At 41.4% G+C, this 17,513-nt stretch overlaps 1 long non-coding RNA gene across 3 annotated transcripts; it reads right to left on the bottom strand.

Moving 5' to 3' along the window:
* Window positions 1-6,111: 6,111 nt before the first annotated feature.
* LOC132215159 (uncharacterized) lies at window positions 6,112-17,290 on the bottom strand. Of its 3 annotated transcripts, none has more exons than XR_009448462.1 (3): window positions 17,118-17,290; window positions 13,462-13,517; window positions 6,112-6,577 (listed from the first exon to the last, which is right to left on the bottom strand). It is a non-coding gene; the product is annotated as an uncharacterized LOC132215159 (long non-coding RNA). The 3 variants fall into 3 exon arrangements; XR_009448463.1 differs by lacking the exon at window positions 6,112-6,577 and adding an exon at window positions 8,960-11,647; XR_009448464.1 differs by lacking the exon at window positions 6,112-6,577 and adding an exon at window positions 12,554-12,713.
* Window positions 17,291-17,513: the final 223 nt, after the last annotated feature.

The following is a 17,513-nucleotide window of genomic DNA, read 5'->3' as shown; positions in this document are numbered from 1 at the left end:
CATTTCCCACCATCTATACGCTGTGTGAGCTGGGCCATTCACGTTTTCACTCTGCGCCAACGGTCCTTCCTTTACCTTTCATTTTGAAGTAATTCAAACCTACAGAAAATGTCAGGAGTAGCACAAAACCTCCAGGCATCCACATTTACCAATTATTAACGTTTTGCTACCTTTCTTTGATCATTCTCTCTCCCCGTCTCTCTCTCTCTCTCTCTCTCTCTCTCTCTCTCTCTCTCTCTCTCTCTCTATTTTTCTATAATATTTGACGATAAGTTTATAACACCATGCACCTCTATTCCTAAATAGTTCAGAGTGAATTTTCTATTAGCAAGGACATAACCACAAATAATTATCCAAATCAAGAAAGTTGGTATTCATACAATACTGTTACCTGTCCAAACTACAGCCCATACTGACATTTCACCAATTGTCCCAGTAAAGTCTTTATAGCATATTCTTCCTCTCTCTGGCTCATGGGAGTCATCATAGTGCCATCTCATAAGGTTGTTATGAGAATGACATGGATGCTACATGTAAGGCATGTTAATGCCAGTTCCTGAAATTCAGTGTGTTAGCTACTATCATTATTATTTATTCTTCAGTGAATCTTTCCCAGTCCCCTTCCCCTCAATTCAGAATCAATCTCTTCCCACTGTTTCCTTAGCATTTCCACATTCCTTATTGCACTTTCATATTTAGCCTTGTTTTATAAGCTTCTTAAGACACATGTCTGCCCTAGCTGGTTTGGCTCAGTAGATAGAGCGTTGGCCCATGAACTGAAGGGTCCTGGGTTTGATTCTGGTCAAGGGCATGTACCTTGGCTGCAGGCTCAATCACATGTGGAAAGCAACCAATCAATGTGTCTCTCTCACATTGATGTTTCTCTCTCTGTCTCTCCCCTCCACTCTCTCTAAAAATCAATGGGAAAATATCCTAGGGTGAGGATTAACAAAAACAAATCTATAAAATGTATTCTAGATAATAGTCTCATGCCTGATTCCTCTTTGCTTCTCCTCGTGGCACCGTGCACAGCATTTTGAACATAATAGGGACATAACTGAGTTTATTTGGATGAAAATGGAGGGTTGATGAGGGAGGGTAAAAGGAATTTATCTCATAGTATTGCAATAGTAGAAATATCTTTGTTTTTAAAGAGCTTATGATTCATGGAGAGAAAGACAAATACACAGATGAAAATTTAAAAGAGAATGAGAACAGAATAGCTCTCAAAACAGCTCCTGAGAAAGGATTAATAGTGAATAGAAATATACAGACATTCTGAAAGTTTAAAGGAGGAAAAAGATGCTGGATGGGAAGGAAAAATAACTTCCAGAGATTTTTCCACATGGCCCCCTAGCAGTAGAGAGCTCATGGAGACTTGATAAGCCAAAGCACTAAAGGCAAAGCTCTCAAATCCACTTTCCCAAGCCTTATGAATCTAGGCAAACAGCTGAATTACATCTGGGCCTCCCTTGCTGAGATGATATTCTGGCCAAAAGAACCTGAGCCAAAATGATGTGTGCCACTTCCAGGCCTGGCTCATAAACATCTGTGTGTGTGATCTGCCACCTTCTAGTGATTTGGGGACCACATGGGGAAGATAGTGACACACAGGTAGAAGGACTATGAGTCCCTGAATGACTACATGGAGCAGAATCCCCAGCCCCAGCCCTTCACATTGCTGTGACAAGAACAAGAAAAAACTTTACTGTGCTACCCCATTGAAATGTGAAGGTTGTTAGTGACAGCAGCTACCACTACTTACCCTGTCTAGTGCACAGTTAAAACCGAAGGCTGGATTCAGAAGACCTGTGTTTACTTCCTAGTTCTGCCACTTAGTTATGGGTGAGCCCAGGCAAGTTCCTTCATCTGGGAACTGCTGTGAGGATTAAATGAAAAAAGGCTTTGTAAACTGTGAACGTGCTGTAAACGTTGGATATTATTAGTATTAGTCTATTCTTCCTAAGTTGGCCAAAATAACAGAGTCCAAGAATAGTATACAGGGATTAGTCATTCTTTCCAAAATAACAAAAAGAAGAACACGGTCTGGGATCTCATGATACTGGTATTAACTCAAGTGTTGGAAAAGGAGTTTGGGTGGGTCCATGGAAGGCCATTGATTCACTTCAGAGCTGCTGGAGTTACTTCTGCTTTGCTAGTGTGTGGTAAAATTGTGATGAGTATGTTGGTTGGTATTTGTAGGTAATTCTAACGTTGGGATCTTTTAATATTTCAACTTTTGTTGGGGGAAGGGAACAAGAAGGAAAGAGAGGAGAATGATTTCTAGGTGAATTTACCAATGATTGTCCTCAGAATCCAATGTATTCAAAATATTCTTTTTGGCCACACATTCGTTGGTATTTTGTATTTCTCATAAATGTTAACTGTTCTTGCTTGATCAAGGAGGTTGAGACAACCCAGAAATCATATCCCAACATGCATTGCGTTTTAAAGTAAATAATAGGACTAAAAGAGGCTTCTAAGATTGAGGTTTATTCACCTTGTAAGTTTCACCACAGTCCTGAATCCTGGTGCCATTCTCGGAGTGGATAAACTCCCAGGCTTCCTGGTGTGAGGCTTAAGGAATGGGAGAGTATCCCAGACTCACTGAAACACTTCCCAGGCACCAGTGGGAGCCTATGGGGCGGACCACTGACAGGATATGGCCTGTCACTGGTGACCGTTCCTGCTGTAGTCAGATGAAAGGCATGAGGCAGAGTTTGGCCATTAAAACCATCTGGGTCCTTCATTCCTGGCCCTAGAATGTAGGGCCTAGATCCACCCTGTTTGAGGAGATGATTTCTTAAACTAGCCATTGCTCCTTTTCTTCCTCTCTTATGCCTCCACTTCCTGTGTGCCTCCCCCTCCTCTCCCTAGCTTTCATAAACTTTTCTTATTTAGTTTCACATTTTAGAATGAGGGATAATTTGAGAAAATGAAGGCATTTCCTCCTGCTTTTCTGGATCTTTTCTCCCTGTGGCTATTGTCTCTTCCTCCCTAGTTGGCTCTCCTGTTTCTAAGAACTATTTTTACTTCTTACTCACTTTGGGGAACTGGAATGGAAATCAGAAGACCTGGGCTGGTGCTCATTAGCATAGAGATAAAATCACTTTTCTTCTGCTTGAGGAACTATGGTATCTCCTCTGTAAAAGTAAAGGAAGGGTGGACTAGAGTGTCTCTCCATGTCCTTCCTTCTTAGTTTCTGTGCGTGATCAGGTCCCCATCAGCAGCTAAACAAGGAGGCCTTTAGAATTCTCTTGCTAACTTCTAAAGCTTTACAGCTAAGCAGACCTTTCTTATATTTCCTGGGTGAGATATCTGGCTGAATTTCGGAAGAAGCAAGTTGAAGTTCCGGAATATGAGTATGTTAGGAATTAGTGGAGATGAGACTGGAAAAATGGCATCAAACTTAGGAAGAACCTTGCATTATAGGCTAGGTTTGGAACTTTATTCTTTGGGTGATGGGGATTTTTGGAAGTATGACCATGTCTGTGTTTTAGGAAGTTTGTTCTGATGGTTGCACCAAGAATGGTGAAAACAGAAGACAATGCCACCAGGTAAAACTGCCATTAATATTACAGGCAGGAAATGAGGGGGATCTGAAGTAAGAATGTGGAATGTCGTTTGGAAAAATTGGAGGGAACCAATTTAATATATTTGGAGGTTTGCTAGCTGATTGGCTGAGGGAGTTCAAGAGGGAGAGCAGTCCAGGAAGGACTCTCTCACTGATTTGAGCAGACAGGTTTGTCATGAACATAGTAGACACCTATCTCCCAATGCCTTGATTTGCGACTTCCCAGTTTCCAGAACTGTGAGATATTTCTCATAGTTTGTCATGTAAGCCACCCAGTCGATGGTATTTTTGTTATAGTAGCCTGAACTAACTAAGACAAAGTTTCAAGATATAAAATAATGAAGCTGATAGCAATAGAAGGAGTCAGTCTGAAGCAAAACAAAATGAAGCCAACAGGCAAGGAGAAACAGAGGAGAGTCCTGATAATGCTTGAGACCCTGGCTCTAGCTGGCCATGGGGCCCATTTGCTTCCCTGTTCTTCCTACAATTTGATTGTACAGTTTTCCTTGGATTTCCTGAGATGGTATTTTCTTTTTGTTGCCTAAGCTAATTCTAGTTCAGGTACTTGCATCTAAGATTCTTTTTTTTTTTTTAATATATTTTATTGATTTTTTACAGAGAGGAAGGGAGAGAGATAGAGAGTTAGAAACATCGATGAGAGAGAAACATCGATCAGCTGCCTCCTGCACATCTCCCACTGGGGATGTGCCCGCAACCCAGGTACATGCCCTTGACCGGAATCGAACCTGGGACCTTTCAGTCCGCAGGCCAACGCTCTATCCACTGAGCCAAACCGGTTTTGGCGCATCTAAGATTCTTGACTAGTGTGGCAATCCATTAATTGAGTTGGGGAGGAGTAGGGAGAGACCAGTCTGAAAGAGAGGGTAATGAGGTCAGTTTGGGACATTTTAGGTTGAGTAGCTTTGGACATCCACATAAAACTTTTCAGCAGTGATTTTATTATAAAGCTGAAGCTCAGCAGATAGATCACATTCTCCAAGTCATCAAAAATATATTGAAAAAGACAAATCTAAGTATGAGGCCTAATGGTATATTACTAGATACTATACCCAAGGTAACATTGATCTTTTTAGGATATAATTGTTTAAGGCACTACACCTCTATTCAATGGAACTAGCATTCAACTTACCTGTCTGACACTGATTCACAATGATATCATAAAACATTTTTCTAAGAACTTTGATGCAATTAAGATTGAGTATTTCTATGGAATTCCCCTGATCTTTTAGTTCAACAGAATATCATACACATAAGATGGAAATGAGATTATTCTTGGTGATCTTGGTGAACATGGTTCCTAGCACTAGCTCCAAATGAATGTTGCTGTTTTCTAAGTAATTATAAATCAATCATTAAAATTATTTTTTCTGGCTAAATAATCTGTCCTTATCTAAGAAGTAATGGATGGGTATACTGAATAACCTCCACAAATTATAGAACTTGTCTTTATTAACCTTGTCAGGTCTATGCATGGATACCTTTTACCTCCCAGCAAGGAAGGTCCCAGCATTCCGTAAACTTAATGGTGCCTATGAATTGTCCTAGTTGTCCTGTTTAGAGTGGAAGGCAAATGCTTCAGGAATGTCAGGTTGACCCTCCATCAGAAAAGTATTTTTTCTTTCTTTTTAAATATGTTTTTATTGATTTCTGAGAAAAAAGAAGAGAGAGAGAGAGAGAGAGAGAGAGAGAGAGAGAGAGAGAATGAATCATTGATCAGCTATCTCCTGCACGCCCCACACTGGGGATTGAGTTTGCAACCTGGGCATGTGCTCTGACCAGGAATCAAACTATGACCTCCTGGTTCATATGTCCACACTCAACCACTGAGCCACGCCGACTGGGCAGTATTTTTTGGTAATTTTTTTTTATTTTTTTTTATTTTTATTGCTTAAAGTATTACAAAGGGTATTACATATGTATCCATTTTATCCCCCCGCCCTAGACAGTCCCCTAGCCTCCCCTATCCCCCAGTGTCTTATGTCCATTGGTTATGCTTATATGCATGCATACAAGTCCTTTAGTTGATCTCTTACCCCCCTACCTCCTGCCCCCCAACCCTCCCTGGCCTTCCCGCTGCAGTTTGACAATCTGTTTGAGGCAGCTCTGCCTCTGTATCTATTATTGTTCAAAAGTTTATAATGGTCTCTATTGTCCATGAATGAGTGAGATCATGTGGTATTTTTCCTTTATTGACTGGCTTATTTCACTTAGCATAATGTTCTCCAGTTCCATCCATGACGTTGCAAATGGTAAGAGTTCCTTCCTTTTTACAGCAGCATAGTATTCTATCGTGTAGATGTACCACAGTTTTCTAATCCATTCATCTACTGATGGGCACTTAGGCTGTTTCCAGATCTTAGCTATGGTGAATTGTGCTGCTATGAACATAGGGGTGCATATATCCTTTCTGATTGGTGTTTCTGGTTTCTTGGGATATATCCCTAGAAGTGGGATCACAGGGTCAAATGGGAGTTCCATTTTCAGTTTTTTAAGGAAACTCCATACTGTCTTCCATAGTGGCTGCACCAGTCTGCATTCCCACCAGCAGCGCACAAGTGTTCCTTTTTCTCCGCATCCTCGCCAGCACTTGTCATTTGTTGATTTGTTGATGATAGCCATTCTGACAGGTGTGAGATGGTACCTCATTGTCGTTTTGATTTGCATCTCTTGGATGATTAGTGACTTTGAGCATGTTTTCACATGTCTCTTGGCCTTCTGTATGTTCTCTTTTGAAAAGTGTCTACTTAGGTCCTTTGCCCATTTTTTTATTGGATTGTTTGTCTTCTTTTGTTAAGTTGTATGAGTTCTCTGTACATTTTGGAGATTAAACCCAGCATTTTTTCTTTCAGACCATACCAAAGGCTATGAGCAGCACAATCGTCTTTTCAAGGCAGAGAAACCTGGGGTGCAAATATTGCTTCCAGCACTAACATGCTGCATGGTCTGGGCAGGGTTAAATATGCTGAGCCACATTTTCCTCATCTGGAAAATAGGAACAATGATTAATTTCTTAGTACATTTGTGAGAATTAAACGAGATCAGGTAAATATGCTATACATACTAAATTAGTTCACGGCCCATAGTCAACTTGCAATAAAGGCTAACTGTGGCTGTGCTTTAGTTGATGACTAGTTGTTTGCACCTTCTTGTTTCTCACTAACCCACATTTATCACTAGTCTTGCCTCCTTTGCATATTTTTGGCTTCTCTTTCTGGTTTCCTTTTTGAATTATTTCTTTTATCATGGCTGGGCATAGTTGAGCCTCATGAAAAAGCTGAAACGGATTCCTCTATTAATAAGAGCTATTTGGCCGAAACCGGTTTGGCTCAGTGGATAGAGCGTCGGCCTGCGGACTGAAGGGTCCCGGGTTCGATTCCGGCCAAGGGCATGTACCTGGGTTGCGGGCACATCCCCAGTAGGGGATGTGCAGGAGGCGGCTGATCGATGTTTCTCTCTCATCGATGTTTCTGGCTCTCTATCTCTCTCCCTTCCTCTCTGTAAAAAATCAATAAAATATATTTAAAAAAAAAAAAGATAAGAGCTATTTGTATGGATAGCTTGTATAATTTGTGACCTTCTTAGGTCATTTCTGTCCAGGGTCCTGGCAAAGTGTCCATTTCGAGGTTGGTTCTCCAGTAACTCCAGGTCGATCAAAACTGCACAATGGCCCTGGCTGGATGGCTCAGTTGATTGGAGCATTGTTTCATACATCAAAAGGTTGTGAGTTTGATTCCCAGTCAGGGCACATACCTAGGTTGCGAGTTCGATCACTGGTTGGGGCACATACAGGAGGCAACTGAACAATGTTTCTTTTTTACATCTATGTTTCTTTTTTCTCTCTCTCTCTCTCTTCCTTCTCTCTAAAAAATCAGTGAAAACATATCCTCAGGTGAGGATTAAATACATATTTGTAATACACTATGGGTAAATTATGTACACTTTACTAAACATAGTAACACAAATAGTTACACACATCTGGTTTACCATCCCCTTATGGGACTCCCATTTCTTTCTAGTTGATCTGGCATGACAGTACTGGTAATGGCCAAGGCAAAACTGCCCTGCAAAGCTAAGGCAGCAGGGCTTTGCTATGTAATATGCAACATCAAAGCAAAGGTAGAGAAGAGGCTCTAAGATTGTGCACCCATTCACAGAACTAAGCAGTTTTGGAGTGACATCTTGAATAGCTCTTACATCTATCTACTTCTCTTCATACCCATTCCCAAGTCCACAATAACACTGTCCTCACTTGCAGCCCATTCTCTCTTCTACTATCAGAGTGAGCTTTTTAACTTTCAGATATGACTAGGTCACTTTGTTGAGGGACCATTCAATGAGGCTTAAACGAGGCCCCTAGTGATTTAGCCATAGCATACCTCTCCAATCATGTGCCTTACCATTGATGGCCTTCTGATCTAAGGTTCAGCCATGCTAACTTTTGGAGTTTTAGTTTCTCAAGCACTCTGTGATATCTCTGGTTCTCCAAGCTTTGCCCTTATGGTAAATACTCTCTGATAAGAACCTTTCTTTATTCCTCCAACCTTTTGCCTTTGTCCTAATCAATATATTGCTTCTGGGAGCCTTTTTCAGACCTAAGGCTGGGTTAATTGCCTCTCTAATGAATAAACTGTGAATCATGGCATTAATCAAATTATAAAGTGATTGCCTTTTTACTTTTCTAGATTAGCCTGTTTTGCTCACCACTGTGTGGTCAATACTATGCACAGTACTCAGCACAGAATAAGGCCCTAAATAAATCAATGTTGAATCAGCAAATGAATGGATGAATCATGATATTAGAAAGTGACAAAGAATCAGAACTAAGATACTAATCCCAACTATTGATGAAATATTTGGGACACACTTATACTAAAAAATTACTTGTTGTTTATATAAAATTCAAATTTAACTGGGCTTCCTACATTTTATCTGGAACACTTACTTGTAATTAAATGACTATTTCTGCATTTCTAAGAGATAAATGTACTAATTTAAAAAATCCCAAGTCTTTGATTATTTAACTGCCTTAGCAGCAATACATGAATGATTGTTACTAATGATGAATAAATTGCTTCTCCTCTTTCTTTAAGCAATGGGGATTGCGTAGTTTTCCTGGTTGAATTTCAGCACTTCAGTGCCCTGACTTAATGTGAACCAACATAACATTTATTCCTATACATACTCCAGTGTTTTGAATACTGTGGTTGGTTAAGTTTCGAGGGACAGGTGTGATCCTGAAAATGACTGTCCTACTTCTTTTGCACATTCCACTTATAGTCTAATTTGCTGACTCCTTTTCGAGTCTCTCGCTTTTAAGACTTACTTTCACTATTGCATAATCAGTGGTGACTGATGTTGAGTAATTAATGAATAATCTCCTTCCTTTTTTAATAAGTTCACTCTATCTTTCTAATTTAGTTTCGCCAATAACTCATCAGAGATCCTCCGTAAGATAGGATTTATTTTCTCAAGGTACTCATAAGGAAACAAATACTGATAAAGTGGAGTGTACAAGTATTCATAACAACAAGCAATACCATAATAAGATATTGGTAACAAAGAGAGGAAAAATCTTTAATACACAATTGGTTACACAATTTAACATATTTGTTGAACAGCTGCTAAAAAATGCACAAATTACTAGACTACTAGGAATTTTTAACTTAAATTACCACACAAGGAAAATTAAATCCAAAATTATTGATTTATTAAGAACATTATTTCCAGGACCAGTGTGGCTCAGTTGGTTGGAGCATCATTTGTCCTGTACACCACACAGTATGTGCCCTTGACCGGGTTTGATTCCTGATCAAGGTACGTACCCAGCTTGGGCTTTGATCTCTGGCCTGAGCAAGCGCAGGGGGCAACCAATTGATGTTTCATTGTCACATTGATGTTTTTGTCTCTCTTCCTCTCCCTTTAAAATCAGTAAAGGCATGTCCTTAGGTGAGGATTAAAAACAAAAAAAGAACATTATTAGGTACTTACTTCCATTTAAGGTCTTAGTCTGAAAGTAGTTGCAGATGTAAAAATGAGTGCCTTCAAGAAAGAACAGTTATATTTAAGGAGAGGATATAATGTGTCAAGGTAAAAGGCAATTGATGCTACATAAAAGGCACAGAATCAGCGAGAACTCAGATGTCAGTGAATTCCCTTTCGCCTGGAGGAACCTAGTAAGACTGTGTTCCTGGTTTTGGTAGATGTGGTGGCATTGGCCTTGGACCTTCAAGGGTAGGTGAGAGTCCAAGATGCATGAGAGGACACCACCATGCAGAAGGGTCCCTGTAGGCAAAGTCCTCCTTTACCTTTCACAGGAGCAACATTCAATTGCTTGAAAATGACATCCCCTAAAGAAGACCTTGAACAATGTTATACAATGGCCACATGTCTGAGAATTCCCAAGATCGTGCCATAAAACGCTCATAAGACCCCTAGGTATATTTTAAGACTCCGACTAAACTGCGAGCGTAACTAGAGATATGCTGAGGAAATATGAGGTAGCCAGTTATAATTACATTTAGTATACTAACATATGTATTAAGATCATGCTTCCATATGGTTAACCTGTGGCTGGATGTTGGAGACCATCTCTTGAAAGCTCTTTCTCTAAGTTTAAGGACAACTCCGTTAGCATATATGACTATTCCGTAAAGAGCTGGATGACTTTTCCCATGTGGGAGGCCTGAGGAGGAAGTTTCTGTGTGTGTGCTACGGGGCAGGAGGGAACTGCTCCAGGAGAGGCCGTGGGGATTTTTGTCTCCTGCACCTTGGTTCTGATTCATTTGTTGGCTCACGTTGCTCTCAGTGTCTGGGCCAAAAGGTGTGGAAGGCAATTACAACATTAAACCCTAAGCCTTCCTCTCGACCTTTTCTATGTATCACTAGCTGCTCTCCAGGCAAGCTCTCCTCTCTCATTTTGTTCGCAAGTTCACTGCTATCAGAATGGGCATAGGAATGGCAGGGGAGGCCAACCAAGGAAACAGGAACTACAGATCCACTAACCTGGCCTGCATTTCCAAAATCCAGAAAGCTCTACAAACGGAGTTTTTGTAAATCATTTGGCAGCAAAATCTGACCTCACCTGGACTCATTGAAAACAAAATCTTACCTGGAATGACAGAAGGTTATTTACAGTCTTTGACCAACGAGCATAAATATTCACGTGTTTTACTGCAGAAATGTTCATGTATTTCAGGACTGTCCCAGAGTCTGCTGGCGGTGTAAATACTTACACTGTAGCACTTTTATAAAAAATCCAAGATAACATCTGGCCCCAGGGTTTTGGATAAGGCCTTGCAGTCCCACAGTTCAAAATGCACCACAGATTGTGCCCAGGGAGGAGGGTTGGACTAACATACAGGTACTGGTTCAGTTATTATTTCTGACGCTTCCCCCTTCTGTCTATGAAATTAATATTTTTCTAAAACAATAGGTTTCAATATATGATTGTTGGTCACTAGAATTTGTAAGCTGTCTTATGGGGTCTGTACTTTTATTGTTATATATAAAAAATGTATTTGTACTTTATGATGACAGCAAGACATTAGTAAGTAGTTCATTAAAACAAAAGCAATTTCTTCTTCACTAGTCTCTCTCTCTCCCTCTCTCTCCCTCCCTTCCTCTCTCCCTCCCTCATATGTAGTGGCATGTGAGGAAAATAAAAACAGGGCCAGCTTCATGGATATGTGACCAGTGTAGTTACACAAAGCCCTAGCACTCAGAAAGTGGATTAGTTAGGATTCTCCAGAGAAACAGAATCAATAGGATGCATGTGTGTATGAGTGGAGAGAGAGAGAGAGAGAGAGAGAGAGAGAGAGAGAGAGAGAGAGAGAACTGTATTATAAAAAATTGGCTGGTGTGTCTATGGAGTTAGGGAGGCTGGCAAATCCCAAGATGTGCAGGGTGAGCTGGAAAGATGCAGACCCAGGGGAGCTGATGGTTTAGTTCCAGTCTGAGTCTGAATGCCTGAGAACCAGGAAAGCCAACGGTGTAAGTTCCAGTCTGAAGCTGGCAGGCTTGAGATCCAGAAAGAGCTGATGTTTCAGGTGGAGTCTGAAAGCAGGAAAAACTCTCTCTTACTTGGGGGAGGGTCAGCCTTTTTGTTTTATTCAACGGATTGGATGACATCCATCCATGATTCAAGTGTTAATTTCATCCAAAAATACCCTCATAGAAATTCACAGAATAATGTTTGACCAAATACCTGGGCATCCCATGGCCCATTCAGGTTGACACATAAAATTACATAAGAGGACCACATGTTTGGCATTTAATACTCTTTGGTCACCATCTGGAATTTTTAAAATAATCTTATCTTTGACTTTGTATTTTCTAATTGAAGTCCAATGGGACATTGGAGCTTGGAACCTCAGCTCACCCTCAGTCCACCTCCCATCACCTCTTGGCCTCCCAGGACCAGTTCTTATGTGCCTGTTCCCACATCCCTGCCCAGTGACCACTGCTGCCCTCTGCTCTAGTATGGGGCCTGGGCACACGTATGGGAAGGATCAGAGTGGAGCACTACTAGCCAAGTTGCAGGGCAGGACCCCAGATACCTGGAAGGTTTCTACTGGCACTGTGAGTATCCCTATGCCTGAGGTAAGGTGACACTAAATAGCAAAAACAAACAAACAGCAACAACAGAAAACCCTACACAGCAGATCAAGAGAGAGACCCTGAAAGAAAGGAAAAAAGCTTGTTTTCCTGATTTTTTTAAACAAAGGACCTCAATTTTAACTTTGCATAGGGCAAATTATGTAGCTGGTGGCAGTGGATCAGAAGAACGCTCAATGAAATCGTTAGCTTCTTTTTCCTCCTGTACACAAACACATACACATACAGAGAGTTGGTTTTCATGGTTGTCTTCCTATTTTGGGGGGTGTGGATGCAAAAGAAGAAAAAGTTCAGGAATAAGTCAATTCAACAGATAGTTTAAATTTGGATCATAATGGACTTTTCCCTCTTTCTCACTTCCCAGTTCCAGACTGCATATTGTCCTGCTGATGCTTGCCAATGGTTCTTATAACATTCTTCTTATTCATTTCCACTTCCGCCAACCTAGTCCAGGAATAGCCCTTTTATTCATTTTCTCCTTCATCTTCTTCTATCACCATTGCCACTACCACGATCACCATAAGAAGAGTTATTGTGCCTATAATGTGCCAGACATCCTATTAAGTGCTCAATATATTATTGAATACATTCCACGCAGCCACCCAGTAAGGTATGTGGCATTGCCCCCCTCTGCTGATGAGGAAACAATGGCTGAGGATTTGCATAGGGTCCATTACTAGGGAGTGATAAGCCTGGAAGTTACATCTGGGTGTGCTCTTTCCACTGCACCATGGTATACCACCTCAACAACCTCTTAATTCAAACGGCTCATCTTGTAATCTTAAAAAACAAGTCCAAACTTTTTTATCTGGCATTTAGGCCACCACAACACAACTATATCTACTTTTTAATCTTATCTTTGTTTACTCTTGCATTAGTCAGGACTCTGTTAGTTGCAAGTGACAAAAACACAATTTAGCTGAGATACCAAAGCAACTAATTATTTCCTGTTACTGGAAGGATTCCAACTCTGCTCAAGACCTCCTTTCCTCCCCTCATGGCTCTTCATACTTCCAAACTGGCTTAATTCTTAGGCAATGATGCCATGGCTGAGCTAAATTTACTAACTAGCAATCATAGAAAAGAGAAAATTATCCTTCTCCTTTTGCACTCCTATTCATCTCCCCAAAGGACTCTGGTTGGCTCTGCTTAGGTCATGTACCTACTCCAGAAAAGTTCCATGTTCTAGACCAGAGGCATATAGTAACCTTATTGGACATCCTATTGGCCAAAAATTAGTCACGTGATCTTACCTAGCTGCAAGGGAGGCTGGAAAATGTGGTCCTTGGTTGGGCTGCCATTTGCTGAGCTAAAACGAAAAGGATGCTATTAGTAAAAGAAGGAAAGAATGCATATTTGTATAATCAGCAGTAAGTAAAATAGAGATTAAGTTGAGGTGAAATGGAGAGAGATACATCTGCTTCATCTGTTGATTTATTGCTGAAACAGAAGTGTTAGCAAAAGCTTTCCAACTTGTTAAATTGAAAACTAGTTCTCTTCGACCTTCTAGCCTGCTTTTGGTCCCAAGTACCTTAGTATCTATCTTCCCTTTTTTCAATTGTATTGTTATCTTCTGTCTCTAAACTTAGCACTCTTGAAGAGCTAACACACCTAACAGGATTAAGACACAGACAAAGGTTAGTTTATTCATTTAGTACATTTTTCTTGAGGGCCTATATGCAAAGCACCGTTTGTTAATTAACAAAAACCAATATCCCTGCCTGTGTAAGCTCCTGTTCTTGTAGTGGGTAAACAAGAAACACTATATCCCAAGGAAACAAAGCTAACTATATCTCAGACAAGACTTTAAGCTACTAGAAGGGTCGACATGCCATCTCCTAGTTTTATGGTCCTATAAAGATGGCACACCGTATACATGTGTGCTGTCCAGACATTAGTTGAAAGATCCTTAACATTATCAATGAATATCTCCCTATAGTCCCTTGGATCAAATTTTCTTTGATAAATATACATTGGCAACTTTGATTCATATTTTTTTCCATAACCAACTCAATCAATGAATTTAGTAGGACTGTTTTTTGGTATGTTAGAAACCTAAGTAACTTAGGCCAAAAAGGGATGGTGGTGATGATAATAATTCCTTTAATAGATTCTGTGATATCTTTTACTTTAAGACAGCTGAATGATCTTAGGGACAAAGGGAAGCAAAAACTCAAATGCAGCCAACACTTCTCTACTTCTCTGACTTACCTCTCTAGGTGTCAGGTTTTTTGTTTTATTTAATGAATGAATTTATTATTATTATTTTTACCATTGAAGATTGGCTTCTTCTATATGGTAAGGAACACCATACCTTCAAATTTCAGACCGCATGCTATCATACAAGAGAATATGGGATTCTTGTCCATACTTCAATGTGAAAAATTCTAAGGCAGTACTCTATTTGGCCTGGCTTGGGTCAGGTGTCTAACCTTATATTGATACTCTAAGGCTAAAGAAGGAGGATGACAGAAAAGACATTACCCCTGGGAGTCTACTTCTTGGGTATTCTCAACTGAGCAGTCAGCTCTGTAATTGCACGGAAGCAAACTGATGGGTAGTCATAAGTTCTGAGAACATCTCATCAGTGCCCTTTCCAGGAAGTGGTACCCAAGACTGAGCAGGTTCAGAACAGAATTATTCTGAAAAAGTTTCATAACTCTGTCTGCCAGAGTCAAATCTCAGGGCTTCACATTTTCAAGGGCATTTTTAAAGCTGTGTCATAAACAACAGGTTTGTTAAGCATAAAGTCACAATCAGGGGTGTATGTTAATTGTTTTGTTTTGCCTTGGAATAGGCCTCAGGCATCTTTTAAACGTGTATCTCTACAGCAAATGAATAGTTCAGGAAATTCTATAATATCTTCAGATAATTCCCTTCAAAACAAGAAACTGAGACATTAATGTAAAAAATATTCTGCAAACAATGAAGCCTTTTGTTTTAAGACATCAAGTCCTAGGGAAAAATCCCTGTTTATAATCTTTGTTTTCTATTTGGTGGTAATGTACATTATAATTTTTTCTGCCCCAAATGAGAATGTTTTGAATTAAATAATACTTCTTCCTTCCGTTGTGACTCAATCTAGAGGGACAGCAGGGTTAGTTTTCATTATCATCACATTTCTGCCAAGGATTTATGTAGGTTGACTAAGACTTGGAGTGGTAGCGCAGGGGCTCTGTTGTTCCGAGCTTTGTAAAGTCCCTAATGCAGGGACAATGTGTGGGCAGATATCTTTTAATTATATATGCCAGAAAGTAGACACAGTATCCAGCCTCCTACTGCTTACAAAAGGCCCAGCTTTGACTTCCACATTCAAACCAACTGAAAAGTTGAAGCTCTATTCATTTGCAATCTCTGCTTTCTAAAAAAGAAAATGGAATGCCTGTTGCTAAATAGTCAGATCCAGTTGAGCTGTCCATAAGATCAAAACCTATTTGTTTTGTGATCACCTTGTTGTTGTTGTTTTAAAAAAAAGTATTTTTATTGATTTCAGAGAGGAAGTTAGAGATAGAAACATCAATGATGAGAGAGAATCATTGATTGGCTGCCTCCTGCACGCCCCATACTGGGGATTGAGCCCATAACCCCGGCATGTGCCCTGACTGGGAATTGAGCCGTGACCTTTTAGTTCATAGATCAATGCTCAACCACTGAGCCATGTAGACTAGACATCACCATTTTTTTTTTTAGTCAGCCATCTTAAGTGGCCTGATGTCTTGGCCAATGCCACTGAAAGAAAAACTAGCTGTTGAGGTGCCCCAAACTGTCAGAATGAGACAGGCCAGTAAGCCAAGACAAGTAGAACAGGGAAACTGAGACAGCTGAACAAACTGGCAGAGCAATTTACAGCAGATACAGCAGGCCGCCTCCCTAGAGCGGACATCTAGGCCTCAGTTGTATTTCAGCTCCAGGCTCAGAAAAGCAACAAAACTAGGTAGGCGACACCAGGACCAGTTGCAATGACTAACGACCCTCTGCCCTGACACTGACCAATCAGCGGAGACCAGGACCCTGGAGGAGCACACCTAGAAAACTGGTGACTATTCTGTTGAAACCTCCCCTGAGATCCCCCCTAAGATTCCCATCTGCAAGAGAGAAATCAAAGCCTAAAGACAAGGGACCCAGTGCTGGCTCTCCTACCCAGGAACACACCCAGCTCTCCGCCCTCTTCTTCCCCCACAGGCCTGCAACTCCTGAACTATAAGCTCCCCCCCCCCCGCCCCCCAAGAGTCTTACAACCAGGGCAGCAATGGGCAGCAGCAGTTCATCCCAGACAAACCCCCTGAACCTGTCCCCAAGGCCCCCTTTTCTCTGACTTTTTCGTGAGCCAGCGCAGACCAGCCTGGGCTCATTTCCCCAGCCTTTCCTCCTTTCCCTGGCCCCAGTGAACATCCTCTGAAATTCACCTGGACTCGCATTGTGAAATTTTTCCTGCATGAAGTCAAGAACCCACATACTACTGGCTGGTCCTAGGCAGACCTATTCAGGACCAGGTCCCCATTCCGGTAACAAGATCCCTTTTTCAAGCTGGTGTTTTTTATGGGCCCAGCACGCTTCGGCTGCACCACTCTGCTCTCTAAAGCTGGTGTTTTTTAGCACCTGGTCTCAGCATGGCAGTGGGACCTTATAGAGTCTCCCCTGCTGGGAGGTCCTTTTCAGGCATAGCACTGATGGGAAGGACATCAGGAAGATGTCCTTTCAGGGCCACGATGGCCTTTCAGATTCCAGAATTGTTCAATGATATTGCCTGCCTCACTTCCCCGCCCCACCCACACGCCCAGGCCAGGGAGGAAAGTGCCAGAAGGCAGCACGCACAGGGTGCGGTCAGCTTCAGCAGCCCCATCCCTCCTCTAGCCGACAAACAGGCAGTTGTCTAATTTTACTTTGACTACACTCTACTTCCGTTTACCTCAATCACATCCTTTGCAGACTGACTTCTCTTCCTTTCCCCTCCTTCCTCTTTCCTGCTGTTATTTATAAATGCTGTATTCTTGTTTACAGAGAAAAGACCCATCTTCAAAATCAACGGGCAGATACAACTGCCAGCCGACCAGCTTTCAGGTGCCTGAAGCACCACAGACACCTCTCATCCTCTCTTGTCCGTCGTTCCCCCTCGGCTGAGAAGACCAACATCAGGAAGAGTGGTGACTCAAACCCAGAATCCAAAAAACAAACACTCGCTAGTGAGTCACGTGCTGGAACCGGGGGACTCTGAGTCTTCCCTTCGCTTGGAAAACACACACGCAAACGGCATTCCCATCCCCGGGGAGGCCACGCTGGCTCTCCCTGCTCTCCCCGCGCTGGG

Source organism: Myotis daubentonii, chromosome 14 (assembly GCF_963259705.1).
Source record: "Myotis daubentonii chromosome 14, mMyoDau2.1, whole genome shotgun sequence".
NCBI lineage: Eukaryota > Metazoa > Chordata > Mammalia > Chiroptera > Vespertilionidae > Myotis > Myotis daubentonii.
This window is presented reverse-complemented; position numbering and strand designations above follow the sequence as displayed.